The sequence below is a fragment of the Triturus cristatus genome, chromosome 6 (assembly GCF_964204655.1).
Source record: "Triturus cristatus chromosome 6, aTriCri1.1, whole genome shotgun sequence".
NCBI lineage: Eukaryota > Metazoa > Chordata > Amphibia > Caudata > Salamandridae > Triturus > Triturus cristatus.
The window spans coordinates 884,844,011-884,858,597 of record NC_140589.1 but is presented as its reverse complement, the minus strand read 5'-3'; the positions used below and the strand labels follow the sequence as shown (position 1 = coordinate 884,858,597).

Here is a 14,587-nt window from a genome sequence, read left to right as displayed (position 1 = left end):
TCCATGGTAGGGCTGCAGTAATAGGACCACGGCTGGTTAAAAGTTTCCCATTTGCTGCTGGATTCTATGTGAAGGCCGTCATGTGGTGTGCTGCTTTTGTATTTCAACATGGGTCTCTGAGTCTCTAAACTAGGAAAAAATCTTGTTGAGAAAAGTGTGTGTGAGAGGATCTGTGGGTGCAGGCAGGTGTGTGCACTTGAGTGCTGACCCATTTACATGTGTGAGAGAGACAAGCAAATTGCCTGTGGGATGTAGGCCTACAACTGGAACCAAGCAGCCAGGCATAACCACAGGTAAGGAGAGAGGAAGGCAGTTCATTATTAGAGCAGGATCATGAGCATCTTGCCCTGCTCCCTTCTGCCCCGATCGGCCACGATCGGCCAAGACCTCTCTATTAGGGTGGAGGGTGAACATTTCTTGGACCTCAGAAACTGAGGGATGCAGGCCCAATATGTCCTCCAAGGGCCTAGAGGACCCGGTGCCCAATCATGCCTGGTGTTTTTCAGCTTACCCGACCAATCTGGTTGCAAGGCGGATTTTAACAGTACTGCTGAAAAGGGACTCCCAGACAGCCCTGAGGCCATCATTTGCATAGGCCCTCCCCTTCTCTTTGTCTTGCTTCCCACAAAGCAACGCATCGCTGGCAGCAGTATAGATTTGGGGGTTGTGAAGAATAATGACAGGGAGGCTGAAGAAGAGAAAGAAAAGTCCCAGAAGTCCTGCAGGCTTCCTTGCTAAATGCAGCTGGACACATAGAGTGCACCTTCTTTACTGCGAGGTAAATACATTAAAAATGTTGAGGAGAGAAAAATTGAAAAATACATATTAGGAGGAAAGCACTGGAACCTGCTTTATTATTTCAATTAGTCTTGAAAACATAGAACATTTCTCTCCTGAAAGCTGGTAAAAATATGGAACGCTTCACGAATTTGCGTGTCATCCTTGCGCAGGGGCCATGCTAATCTTCTCTGTATCGTTCCAATTTTAGTATATGGGCTGCCGAAGCGAGCACACTTCATTGATGAACCTACAATGTTTATAAACTCTCTAAATCTACAGTCTCTAGACATAGGGTGGCCTGGCAGAGATGCTCGGATGGCCTGTAAGCATTCAAATCTGAGCCAATGGGCAAAAATGAATGAAGAGTAACAATCCATTATTCTTCACTGCATTTGTGGTCCAAGACTTCACCAATTGGAAGTATGTAGATTATGCCAGGGTTGCAAAGGCTCATGGTTCAGGCTACAGACAAGGAACATTGTGACATCACGCTGCCTGTGGAACAGTGATATTAGAGGTGAAACAGCTGCACAGTAGGTTAGGTGAAGGGCTCTGAGAGTGGAAAGGCAGCATGCCTGGGTCCCTGGACAAGGTGAGCCTATGACAAGGTGTCTGAATTTTCACCTGTATTGTAATATTAAACACTTTATTGTTGTACCCGCCTGCTGATTAAGAAGTCCTCAAGATCAGCTCCACACAGACGTGGAACTGATGATGTTAATGCAGACTATTTAAGAAACTGAGGCTGATCTAAAACATTTCCTTGGATCTAGGACCATTTCGCCTGACTTTTAGGTCCTTCCTCCTCCTAAAGTCCTTTGTATAAGTTAGGAACACCTGACAGAACAGAATTTCAGGAGGTCCCTCAGGTGGGTTTACTTGTGTCTTCTGGTTGTGAGCAGTAAACATGGCTAAAAAGGTTGATGGAATGGTGTTTTAAAACACACACACACACACACACACACACACAATTTCTGGTCCTCTTAAGGACAAAAGTATGGGTGTACCTACATGGGGCCAGTGGCGCAATGGATAACGTGTCTGACTACGGATCAGAAGATTGTAGGTTCGACTCCTATCTGGCTCGAAAGGGTCATAGGTCCCTGTTTTATGGTATTCCTGTGGAATTCTTATTTACCTCAGACTTGTTGTAGGTTCAATATTCTTGAGCACGACTCATCCAGCAGTCGTTCCATGGTAGGGCTGCAGTAATAGGACCACGGCTGGTTAAAAGTTTCCCATTTGCTGCTGGATTCTATGTGAAGGCCGTCATGTGGTGTGCTGCTTTTGTATTTCAACATGGGTCTCTGAGTCTCTAAACTAGGAAAAAATCTTGTTGAGAAAAGTGTGTGTGAGAGGATCTGTGGGTGCAGGCAGGTGTGTGCACTTGAGTGCTGACCCATTTACATGTGTGAGAGAGACAAGCAAATTGCCTGTGGGATGTAGGCCTACAACTGGAACCAAGCAGCCAGGCATAACCACAGGTAAGGAGAGAGGAAGGCAGTTCATTATTAGAGCAGGATCATGAGCATCTTGCCCTGCTCCCTTTTGCCCCGATCGTCCACGATCGGCCAAGACCTCTCTATTAGGGTGGAGGGTGAACATTTCTTGGACCTCAGAAACTGAGGGATGCAGGCCCAATATGTCCTCCAAGGGCCTAGAGGACCCGGTGCCCAATCATGCCTGGTATTTTTCAGCTTACCAGACCAATCTGGTTGCAAGGCGGATTTTAACAGTACTGCTGAAAAGGGACTCCCAGACAGCCCTGAGGCCATCATTTGCATAGGCCCTCCCCTTCTCTTTGTCTTGCTTCCCACAAAGCAACGCATCGCTGGCAGCAGTATAGATTTGGGGGTTGTGAAGAATAATGACAGGGAGGCTGAAGAAGAGAAAGAAAAGTCCCAGAAGTCCTGCAGGCTTCCTTGCTAAATGCAGCTGGACACATAGAGTGCACCTTCTTTACTGCGAGGTAAATACATTAAAAATGTTGAGGAGAGAAAAATTGAAAAATACATATTAGGAGGAAAGCACTGGAACCTGCTTTATTATTTCAATTAGTCTTGAAAACATAGAACATTTCTCTCCTGAAAGCTGGTAAAAATATGGTACGCTTCACGAATTTGCGTGTCATCCTTGCGCAGGGGCCATGCTAATCTTCTCTGTATCGTTCCAATTTTAGTATATGTGCTGCCGAAGCGAGCACACTTCAGTGATGAACCTACAATGTTTATAAACTCTCTAAATCTACAGTCTCTAGACATAGGGTGGCCTGGCAGAGATGCTCGGATGGCCTGTAAGCATTCAAATCTGAGCCAATGGGCAAAAATGAATGAAGAGTAACAATCCATTATTCTTCACTGCATTTGTGGTCCAAGACTTCACCAATTGGAAGTATGTAGATTATGCCAGGGTTGCAAAGGCTCATGGTTCAGGCTACAGACAAGGAACATTGTGACATCACGCTGCCTGTGGAACAGTGATATTAGAGGTGAAACAGCTGCACAGTAGGTTAGGTGAAGGGCTCTGAGAGTGGAAAGGCAGCATGCCTGGGTCCCTGGACAAGGTGAGCCTATGACAAGGTGTCTGAATTTTCGCCTGTATTGTAATATTAAACACTTTATTGTTGTACCCGCCTGCTGATTAAGAAGTCCTCAAGATCAGCTCCACACAGACGTGGAACTGATGATGTTAATGCAGACTATTTAAGAAACTGAGGCTGATCTAAAACATTTCCTTGGATCTAGGACCATTTCGCCTGACTTTTAGGTCCTTCCTCCTCCTAAAGTCCTTTGTATAAGTTAGGAACACCTGACAGAACAGAATTTCAGGAGGTCCCTCAGGTGGGTTTACTTGTGTCTTCTGGTTGTGAGCAGTAAACATGGCTAAAAAGGTTGATGGAATGGTGTTTTAAAACACACACACACACACACACACACACACACACAATTTCTGGTCCTCTTAAGGACAAAAGTATGGGTGTACCTACATGGGGCCAGTGGCGCAATGGATAACGCGTCTGACTACGGATCAGACGATTGTAGGTTTGATTCCTATCTGGCTCGAAAGGGTCATAGGTCCCTGTTTATGGTATTCCTGTGGAATTCTTATTTACCTCAGACTTGTTGTAGGTTCAATATTCTCGAGCACGACTCATCCAGCAGTCGTTCCATGGTAGGGCTGCAGTAATAGGACCACGGCTAGTTAAAAGTTTCTCATTTGCTGCTGGATTCTATGTGAAGGCCGTCATGTGGTGTGCTGCTTTTGTATTTCAACATGGGTCTCTGAGTCTCTAAACTAGGAAAAAATCTTGTTGAGAAAAGTGTGTGTGAGAGGATCTGTGGGTGCAGGCAGGTGTGTGCACTTGAGTGCTGACCCATTTACATGTGTGAGAGAGACAAGCAAATTGCCTGTGGGATGTAGGCCTACAACTGGAACCAAGCAGCCAGGCATAACCACAGGTAAGGAGAGAGGAAGGCAGTTCATTATTAGAGCAGGATCATGAGCATCTTGCCCTGCTCCCTTCTGCCCCGATCGGCCACGATCGGCCACGACCTCTCTATTAGGGTGGAGGGTGAACATTTCTTGGACCTCAGAAACTGAGGGATGCAGGCCCAATATGTCCTCCAAGGGCCTAGAGGACCCGGTGCCCAATCATGCCTGGTGTTTTTCAGCTTACCCGACCAATCTGGTTGCAAGGCGGATTTTAACAGTACTGCTGAAAAGGGACTCCCAGACAGCCCTGAGGCCATCATTTGCATAGGCCCTCCCCTTCTCTTTGTCTTGCTTCCCACAAAGCAACGCATCGCTGGCAGCAGTATAGATTTGGGGGTTGTGAAGAATAATGACAGGGAGGCTGAAGAAGAGAAAGAAAAGTCCCAGAAGTCCTGCAGGCTTCCTTGCTAAATGCAGCTGGACACATAGAGTGCACCTTCTTTACTGCGAGGTAAATACATTAAAAATGTTGAGGAGAGAAAAATTGAAAAATACATATTAGGAGGAAAGCACTGGAACCTGCTTTATTATTTCAATTAGTCTTGAAAACATAGAACATTTCTCTCCTGAAAGCTGGTAAAAATATGGAACGCTTCACGAATTTGCGTGTCATCCTTGCGCAGGGGCCATGCTAATCTTCTCTGTATCGTTCCAATTTTAGTATATGTGCTGCCGAAGCGAGCACACTTCATTGATGAACCTACAATGTTTATAAACTCTCTAAATCTACAGTCTCTAGACATAGGGTGGCGTGGCAGAGATGCTCGGATGGCCTGTAAGCATTCAAATCTGAGCCAATGGGCAAAAATGAATGAAGAGTAACAATCCATTATTCTTCACTGCATTTGTGGTCCAAGACTTCACCAATTGGAAGTATGTAGATTATGCCAGGGTTGCAAAGGCTCATGGTTCAGGCTACAGACAAGGAACATTGTGACATCACGCTGCCTGTGGAACAGTGATATTAGAGGTGAAACAGCTGCACAGTAGGTTAGGTGAAGGGCTCTGAGAGTGGAAAGGCAGCATGCCTGGGTCCCTGGACAAGGTGAGCCTATGACAAGGTGTCTGAATTTTCGCCTGTATTGTAATATTAAACACTTTATTGTTGTACCCGCCTGCTGATTAAGAAGTCCTCAAGATCAGCTCCACACAGACGTGGAACTGATGATGTTAATGCAGACTATTTAAGAAACTGAGGCTGATCTAAAACATTTCCTTGGATCTAGGACCATTTCGCCTGACTTTTAGGTCCTTCCTTCTCCTAAAGTCCTTTGTATAAGTTAGGAACACCTGACAGAACAGAATTTCAGGAGGTCCCTCAGGTGGGTTTACTTGTGTCTTCTGGTTGTGAGCAGTAAACATGGCTAAAAAGGTTGATGGAATGGTGTTTTAAAACACACACACACACACACACACACAATTTCTGGTCCTCTTAAGGACAAAAGTATGGGTGTACCTACATGGGGCCAGTGGCGCAATGGATAACGCGTCTGACTACGGATCAGACGATTGTAGGTTTGATTCCTATCTGGCTCGAAAGGGTCATAGGTCCCTGTTTATGGTATTCCTGTGGAATTCTTATTTACCTCAGACTTGTTGTAGGTTCAATATTCTCGAGCACGACTCATCCAGCAGTCGTTCCATGGTAGGGCTGCAGTAATAGGACCACGGCTAGTTAAAAGTTTCTCATTTGCTGCTGGATTCTATGTGAAGGCCGTCATGTGGTGTGCTGCTTTTGTATTTCAACATGGGTCTCTGAGTCTCTAAACTAGGAAAAAATCTTGTTGAGAAAAGTGTGTGTGAGAGGATCTGTGGGTGCAGGCAGGTGTGTGCACTTGAGTGCTGACCCATTTACATGTGTGAGAGAGACAAGCAAATTGCCTGTGGGATGTAGGCCTACAACTGGAACCAAGCAGCCAGGCATAACCACAGGTAAGGAGAGAGGAAGGCAGTTCATTATTAGAGCAGGATCATGAGCATCTTGCCCTGCTCCCTTCTGCCCCGATCGGCCACGATCGGCCACGACCTCTCTATTAGGGTGGAGGGTGAACATTTCTTGGACCTCAGAAACTGAGGGATGCAGGCCCAATATGTCCTCCAAGGGCCTAGAGGACCCGGTGCCCAATCATGCCTGGTGTTTTTCAGCTTACCCGACCAATCTGGTTGCAAGGCGGATTTTAACAGTACTGCTGAAAAGGGACTCCCAGACAGCCCTGAGGCCATCATTTGCATAGGCCCTCCCCTTCTCTTTGTCTTGCTTCCCACAAAGCAACGCATCGCTGGCAGCAGTATAGATTTGGGGGTTGTGAAGAATAATGACAGGGAGGCTGAAGAAGAGAAAGAAAAGTCCCAGAAGTCCTGCAGGCTTCCTTGCTAAATGCAGCTGGACACATAGAGTGCACCTTCTTTACTGCGAGGTAAATACATTAAAAATGTTGAGGAGAGAAAAATTGAAAAATACATATTAGGAGGAAAGCACTGGAACCTGCTTTATTATTTCAATTAGTCTTGAAAACATAGAACATTTCTCTCCTGAAAGCTGGTAAAAATATGGAACGCTTCACGAATTTGCGTGTCATCCTTGCGCAGGGGCCATGCTAATCTTCTCTGTATCGTTCCAATTTTAGTATATGTGCTGCCGAAGCGAGCACACTTCATTGATGAACCTACAATGTTTATAAACTCTCTAAATCTACAGTCTCTAGACATAGGGTGGCGTGGCAGAGATGCTCGGATGGCCTGTAAGCATTCAAATCTGAGCCAATGGGCAAAAATGAATGAAGAGTAACAATCCATTATTCTTCACTGCATTTGTGGTCCAAGACTTCACCAATTGGAAGTATGTAGATTATGCCAGGGTTGCAAAGGCTCATGGTTCAGGCTACAGACAAGGAACATTGTGACATCACGCTGCCTGTGGAACAGTGATATTAGAGGTGAAACAGCTGCACAGTAGGTTAGGTGAAGGGCTCTGAGAGTGGAAAGGCAGCATGCCTGGGTCCCTGGACAAGGTGAGCCTATGACAAGGTGTCTGAATTTTCGCCTGTATTGTAATATTAAACACTTTATTGTTGTACCCGCCTGCTGATTAAGAAGTCCTCAAGATCAGCTCCACACAGACGTGGAACTGATGATGTTAATGCAGACTATTTAAGAAACTGAGGCTGATCTAAAACATTTCCTTGGATCTAGGACCATTTCGCCTGACTTTTAGGTCCTTCCTTCTCCTAAAGTCCTTTGTATAAGTTAGGAACACCTGACAGAACAGAATTTCAGGAGGTCCCTCAGGTGGGTTTACTTGTGTCTTCTGGTTGTGAGCAGTAAACATGGCTAAAAAGGTTGATGGAATGGTGTTTTAAAACACACACACACACACACACACACAATTTCTGGTCCTCTTAAGGACAAAAGTATGGGTGTACCTACATGGGGCCAGTGGCGCAATGGATAACGCGTCTGACTACGGATCAGACGATTGTAGGTTTGATTCCTATCTGGCTCGAAAGGGTCATAGGTCCCTGTTTATGGTATTCCTGTGGAATTCTTATTTACCTCAGACTTGTTGTAGGTTCAATATTCTCGAGCACGACTCATCCAGCAGTCGTTCCATGGTAGGGCTGCAGTAATAGGACCACGGCTAGTTAAAAGTTTCTCATTTGCTGCTGGATTCTATGTGAAGGCCGTCATGTGGTGTGCTGCTTTTGTATTTCAACATGGGTCTCTGAGTCTCTAAACTAGGAAAAAATCTTGTTGAGAAAAGTGTGTGTGAGAGGATCTGTGGGTGCAGGCAGGTGTGTGCACTTGAGTGCTGACCCATTTACATGTGTGAGAGAGACAAGCAAATTGCCTGTGGGATGTAGGCCTACAACTGGAACCAAGCAGCCAGGCATAACCACAGGTAAGGAGAGAGGAAGGCAGTTCATTATTAGAGCAGGATCATGAGCATCTTGCCCTGCTCCCTTCTGCCCCGATCGGCCACGATCGGCCAAGACCTCTCTATTAGGGTGGAGGGTGAACATTTCTTGGACCTCAGAAACTGAGGGATGCAGGCCCAATATGTCCTCCAAGGGCCTAGAGGACCCGGTGCCCAATAATGCCTGGTGTTTTTCAGCTTACCCGACCAATCTGGTTGCAAGGCGGATTTTAACAGTACTGCTGAAAAGGTACTCCCAGACAGCCCTGAGGCCATCATTTGCATAGGCCCTCCCCTTCTCTTTGTCTTGCTTCCCACAAAGCAACGCATCGCTGGCAGCAGTATAGATTTGGGGGTTGTGAAGAATAATGACAGGGAGGCTGAAGAAGAGAAAGAAAAGTCCCAGAAGTCCTGCAGGCTTCCTTGCTAAATGCAGCTGGACACATAGAGTGCACCTTCTTTACTGCGAGGTAAATACATTAAAAATGTTGAGGAGAGAAAAATTGAAAAATACATATTAGGAGGAAAGCACTGGAACCTGCTTTATTATTTCAATTAGTCTTGAAAACATAGAACATTTCTCTCCTGAAAGCTGGTAAAAATATGGAACGCTTCACGAATTTGCGTGTCATCCTTGCGCAGGGGCCATGCTAATCTTCTCTGTATCGTTCCAATTTTAGTATATGTGCTGCCGAAGCGAGCACACTTCATTGATGAACCTACAATGTTTATAAACTCTCTAAATCTACAGTCTCTAGACATAGGGTGGCGTGGCAGAGATGCTCGGATGGCCTGTAAGCATTCAAATCTGAGCCAATGGGCAAAAATGAATGAAGAGTAACAATCCATTATTCTTCACTGCATTTGTGGTCCAAGACTTCACCAATTGGAAGTATGTAGATTATGCCAGGGTTGCAAAGGCTCATGGTTCAGGCTACAGACAAGGAACATTGTGACATCACGCTGCCTGTGGAACAGTGATATTAGAGGTGAAACAGCTGCACAGTAGGTTAGGTGAAGGGCTCTGAGAGTGGAAAGGCAGCATGCCTGGGTCCCTGGACAAGGTGAGCCTATGACAAGGTGTCTGAATTTTCGCCTGTATTGTAATATTAAACACTTTATTGTTGTACCCGCCTGCTGATTAAGAAGTCCGCAAGATCAGCTCCACACAGACGTGGAACTGATGATGTTAATGCAGACTATTTAAGAAACTGAGGCTGATCTAAAACATTTCCTTGGATCTAGGACCATTTCGCCTGACTTTTAGGTCCTTCCTCCTCCTAAAGTCCTTTGTATAAGTTAGGAACACCTGACAGAACAGAATTTCAGGAGGTCCCTCAGGTGGGTTTACTTGTGTCTTCTGGTTGTGAGCAGTAAACATGGCTAAAAAGGTTGATGGAATGGTGTTTTAAAACACACACACACACACACACACACACACAATTTCTGGTCCTCTTAAGGACAAAAGTATGGGTGTACCTACATGGGGCCGGTGGCGCAATGGATAACGCGTCTGACTACGGATCAGAAGATTGTAGGTTCGACTCCTATCTGGCTCGAAAGGGTCATAGGTCCCTGTTTTATGGTATTCCTGTGGAATTCTTATTTACCTCAGACTTGTTGTAGGTTCAATATTCTTGAGCACGACTCATCCAGCAGTCGTTCCATGGTAGGGCTGCAGTAATAGGACCACGGCTGGTTAAAAGTTTCCCATTTGCTGCTGGATTCTATGTGAAGGCCGTCATGTGGTGTGCTGCTTTTGTATTTCAACATGGGTCTCTGAGTCTCTAAACTAGGAAAAAATCTTGTTGAGAAAAGTGTGTGTGAGAGGATCTGTGGGTGCAGGCAGGTGTGTGCACTTGAGTGCTGACCCATTTACATGTGTGAGAGAGACAAGCAAATTGCCTGTGGGATGTAGGCCTACAACTGGAACCAAGCAGCCAGGCATAACCACAGGTAAGGAGAGAGGAAGGCAGTTCATTATTAGAGCAGGATCATGAGCATCTTGCCCTGCTCCCTTCTGCCCCGATCGGCCACGATCGGCCAAGACCTCTCTATTAGGGTGGAGGGTGAACATTTCTTGGACCTCAGAAACTGAGGGATGCAGGCCCAATATGTCCTCCAAGGGCCTAGAGGACCCGGTGCCCAATCATGCCTGGTATTTTTCAGCTTACCAGACCAATCTGGTTGCAAGGCGGATTTTAACAGTACTGCTGAAAAGGGACTCCCAGACAGCCCTGAGGCCATCATTTGCATAGGCCCTCCCCTTCTCTTTGTCTTGCTTCCCACAAAGCAACGCATCGCTGGCAGCAGTATAGATTTGGGGGTTGTGAAGAATAATGACAGGGAGGCTGAAGAAGAGAAAGAAAAGTCCCAGAAGTCCTGCAGGCTTCCTTGCTAAATGCAGCTGGACACATAGAGTGCACCTTCTTTACTGCGAGGTAAATACATTAAAAATGTTGAGGAGAGAAAAATTGAAAAATACATATTAGGAGGAAAGCACTGGAACCTGCTTTATTATTTCAATTAGTCTTGAAAACATAGAACATTTCTCTCCTGAAAGCTGGTAAAAATATGGTACGCTTCACGAATTTGCGTGTCATCCTTGCGCAGGGGCCATGCTAATCTTCTCTGTATCGTTCCAATTTTAGTATATGTGCTGCCGAAGCGAGCACACTTCAGTGATGAACCTACAATGTTTATAAACTCTCTAAATCTACAGTCTCTAGACATAGGGTGGCCTGGCAGAGATGCTCGGATGGCCTGTAAGCATTCAAATCTGAGCCAATGGGCAAAAATGAATGAAGAGTAACAATCCATTATTCTTCACTGCATTTGTGGTCCAAGACTTCACCAATTGGAAGTATGTAGATTATGCCAGGGTTGCAAAGGCTCATGGTTCAGGCTACAGACAAGGAACATTGTGACATCACGCTGCCTGTGGAACAGTGATATTAGAGGTGAAACAGCTGCACAGTAGGTTAGGTGAAGGGCTCTGAGAGTGGAAAGGCAGCATGCCTGGGTCCCTGGACAAGGTGAGCCTATGACAAGGTGTCTGAATTTTCGCCTGTATTGTAATATTAAACACTTTATTGTTGTACCCGCCTGCTGATTAAGAAGTCCTCAAGATCAGCTCCACACAGACGTGGAACTGATGATGTTAATGCAGACTATTTAAGAAACTGAGGCTGATCTAAAACATTTCCTTGGATCTAGGACCATTTCGCCTGACTTTTAGGTCCTTCCTCCTCCTAAAGTCCTTTGTATAAGTTAGGAACACCTGACAGAACAGAATTTCAGGAGGTCCCTCAGGTGGGTTTACTTGTGTCTTCTGGTTGTGAGCAGTAAACATGGCTAAAAAGGTTGATGGAATGGTGTTTTAAAACACACACACACACACACACACACACACAATTTCTGGTCCTCTTAAGGACAAAAGTATGGGTGTACCTACATGGGGCCAGTGGCGCAATGGATAACGCGTCTGACTACGGATCAGACGATTGTAGGTTTGATTCCTATCTGGCTCGAAAGGGTCATAGGTCCCTGTTTATGGTATTCCTGTGGAATTCTTATTTACCTCAGACTTGTTGTAGGTTCAATATTCTCGAGCACGACTCATCCAGCAGTCGTTCCATGGTAGGGCTGCAGTAATAGGACCACGGCTAGTTAAAAGTTTCTCATTTGCTGCTGGATTCTATGTGAAGGCCGTCATGTGGTGTGCTGCTTTTGTATTTCAACATGGGTCTCTGAGTCTCTAAACTAGGAAAAAATCTTGTTGAGAAAAGTGTGTGTGAGAGGATCTGTGGGTGCAGGCAGGTGTGTGCACTTGAGTGCTGACCCATTTACATGTGTGAGAGAGACAAGCAAATTGCCTGTGGGATGTAGGCCTACAACTGGAACCAAGCAGCCAGGCATAACCACAGGTAAGGAGAGAGGAAGGCAGTTCATTATTAGAGCAGGATCATGAGCATCTTGCCCTGCTCCCTTCTGCCCCGATCGGCCACGACCTCTCTATTAGGGTGGAGGGTGAACATTTCTTGGACCTCAGAAACTGAGGGATGCAGGCCCAATATGTCCTCCAAGGGCCTAGAGGACCCGGTGCCCAATCATGCCTGGTGTTTTTCAGCTTACCCGACCAATCTGGTTGCAAGGCGGATTTTAACAGTACTGCTGAAAAGGGACTCCCAGACAGCCCTGAGGCCATCATTTGCATAGGCCCTCCCCTTCTCTTTGTCTTGCTTCCCACAAAGCAACGCATCGCTGGCAGCAGTATAGATTTGGGGGTTGTGAAGAATAATGACAGGGAGGCTGAAGAAGAGAAAGAAAAGTCCCAGAAGTCCTGCAGGCTTCCTTGCTAAATGCAGCTGGACACATAGAGTGCACCTTCTTTACTGCGAGGTAAATACATTAAAAATGTTGAGGAGAGAAAAATTGAAAAATACATATTAGGAGGAAAGCACTGGAACCTGCTTTATTATTTCAATTAGTCTTGAAAACATAGAACATTTCTCTCCTGAAAGCTGGTAAAAATATGGAACGCTTCACGAATTTGCGTGTCATCCTTGCGCAGGGGCCATGCTAATCTTCTCTGTATCGTTCCAATTTTAGTATATGTGCTGCCGAAGCGAGCACACTTCATTGATGAACCTACAATGTTTATAAACTCTCTAAATCTACAGTCTCTAGACATAGGGTGGCGTGGCAGAGATGCTCGGATGGCCTGTAAGCATTCAAATCTGAGCCAATGGGCAAAAATGAATGAAGAGTAACAATCCATTATTCTTCACTGCATTTGTGGTCCAAGACTTCACCAATTGGAAGTATGTAGATTATGCCAGGGTTGCAAAGGCTCATGGTTCAGGCTACAGACAAGGAACATTGTGACATCACGCTGCCTGTGGAACAGTGATATTAGAGGTGAAACAGCTGCACAGTAGGTTAGGTGAAGGGCTCTGAGAGTGGAAAGGCAGCATGCCTGGGTCCCTGGACAAGGTGAGCCTATGACAAGGTGTCTGAATTTTCGCCTGTATTGTAATATTAAACACTTTATTGTTGTACCCGCCTGCTGATTAAGAAGTCCTCAAGATCAGCTCCACACAGACGTGGAACTGATGATGTTAATGCAGACTATTTAAGAAACTGAGGCTGATCTAAAACATTTCCTTGGATCTAGGACCATTTCGCCTGACTTTTAGGTCCTTCCTCCTCCTAAAGTCCTTTGTATAAGTTAGGAACACCTGACAGAACAGAATTTCAGGAGGTCCCTCAGGTGGGTTTACTTGTGTCTTCTGGTTGTGAGCAGTAAACATGGCTAAAAAGGTTGATGGAATGGTGTTTTAAAACACACACACACACACACACACACAATTTCTGGTCCTCTTAAGGACAAAAGTATGGGTGTACCTACATGGGGCCAGTGGCGCAATGGATAACGCGTCTGACTACGGATCAGACGATTGTAGGTTTGATTCCTATCTGGCTCGAAAGGGTCATAGGTCCCTGTTTATGGTATTCCTGTGGAATTCTTATTTACCTCAGACTTGTTGTAGGTTCAATATTCTCGAGCACGACTCATCCAGCAGTCGTTCCATGGTAGGGCTGCAGTAATAGGACCACGGCTAGTTAAAAGTTTCTCATTTGCTGCTGGATTCTATGTGAAGGCCGTCATGTGGTGTGCTGCTTTTGTATTTCAACATGGGTCTCTGAGTCTCTAAACTAGGAAAAAATCTTGTTGAGAAAAGTGTGTGTGAGAGGATCTGTGGGTGCAGGCAGGTGTGTGCACTTGAGTGCTGACCCATTTACATGTGTGAGAGAGACAAGCAAATTGCCTGTGGGATGTAGGCCTACAACTGGAACCAAGCAGCCAGGCATAACCACAGGTAAGGAGAGAGGAAGGCAGTTCATTATTAGAGCAGGATCATGAGCATCTTGCCCTGCTCCCTTCTGCCCCGATCGGCCACGATCGGCCAAGACCTCTCTATTAGGGTGGAGGGTGAACATTTCTTGGACCTCAGAAACTGAGGGATGCAGGCCCAATATGTCCTCCAAGGGCCTAGAGGACCCGGTGCCCAATAATGCCTGGTGTTTTTCAGCTTACCCGACCAATCTGGTTGCAAGGCGGATTTTAACAGTACTGCTGAAAAGGTACTCCCAGACAGCCCTGAGGCCATCATTTGCATAGGCCCTCCCCTTCTCTTTGTCTTGCTTCCCACAAAGCAACGCATCGCTGGCAGCAGTATAGATTTGGGGGTTGTGAAGAATAATGACAGGGAGGCTGAAGAAGAGAAAGAAAAGTCCCAGAAGTCCTGCAGGCTTCCTTGCTAAATGCAGCTGGACACATAGAGTGCACCTTCTTTACTGCGAGGTAAATACATTAAAAATGTTGAGGAGAGAAAAATT

General features: G+C 45.8%; 9 non-coding genes across 9 annotated transcripts; 2 read left to right on the top strand and 7 right to left on the bottom strand.

The window, feature by feature from the left end:
- Positions 1-905: 905 nt before the first annotated feature.
- Positions 906-1,012, bottom strand: LOC146820711 (U6 spliceosomal RNA). The gene has a single exon (XR_014964506.1). It is a non-coding gene; the product is annotated as a U6 spliceosomal RNA (small nuclear RNA).
- A 782-nt stretch (positions 1,013-1,794) lies between these two features.
- Positions 1,795-1,867, top strand: TRNAR-ACG (transfer RNA arginine (anticodon ACG)). Its single transcript has one exon. It is a non-coding gene; the product is annotated as a tRNA-Arg (tRNA).
- Positions 1,868-2,876: 1,009 nt separating this feature from the next.
- LOC146820709 (U6 spliceosomal RNA) lies at positions 2,877-2,983 on the bottom strand. Its single transcript, XR_014965433.1, has one exon. It is a non-coding gene; the product is annotated as a U6 spliceosomal RNA (small nuclear RNA).
- Positions 2,984-4,850: 1,867 nt separating this feature from the next.
- LOC146820708 (U6 spliceosomal RNA) lies at positions 4,851-4,957 on the bottom strand. Its single transcript, XR_014965324.1, has one exon. It is a non-coding gene; the product is annotated as a U6 spliceosomal RNA (small nuclear RNA).
- A 1,859-nt stretch (positions 4,958-6,816) lies between these two features.
- On the bottom strand, positions 6,817-6,923 carry LOC146820707 (U6 spliceosomal RNA). Its single transcript, XR_014965323.1, has one exon. It is a non-coding gene; the product is annotated as a U6 spliceosomal RNA (small nuclear RNA).
- Positions 6,924-8,782: 1,859 nt separating this feature from the next.
- Positions 8,783-8,889, bottom strand: LOC146820706 (U6 spliceosomal RNA). Its single transcript, XR_014965321.1, has one exon. It is a non-coding gene; the product is annotated as a U6 spliceosomal RNA (small nuclear RNA).
- Positions 8,890-9,671: 782 nt separating this feature from the next.
- On the top strand, positions 9,672-9,744 carry TRNAR-ACG (transfer RNA arginine (anticodon ACG)). The gene has a single exon. It is a non-coding gene; the product is annotated as a tRNA-Arg (tRNA).
- A 1,009-nt stretch (positions 9,745-10,753) lies between these two features.
- On the bottom strand, positions 10,754-10,860 carry LOC146820704 (U6 spliceosomal RNA). Its single transcript, XR_014965432.1, has one exon. It is a non-coding gene; the product is annotated as a U6 spliceosomal RNA (small nuclear RNA).
- A 1,853-nt stretch (positions 10,861-12,713) lies between these two features.
- Positions 12,714-12,820, bottom strand: LOC146820703 (U6 spliceosomal RNA). Its single transcript, XR_014965320.1, has one exon. It is a non-coding gene; the product is annotated as a U6 spliceosomal RNA (small nuclear RNA).
- Between the last annotated feature and the right edge of the window lie 1,767 nt (positions 12,821-14,587).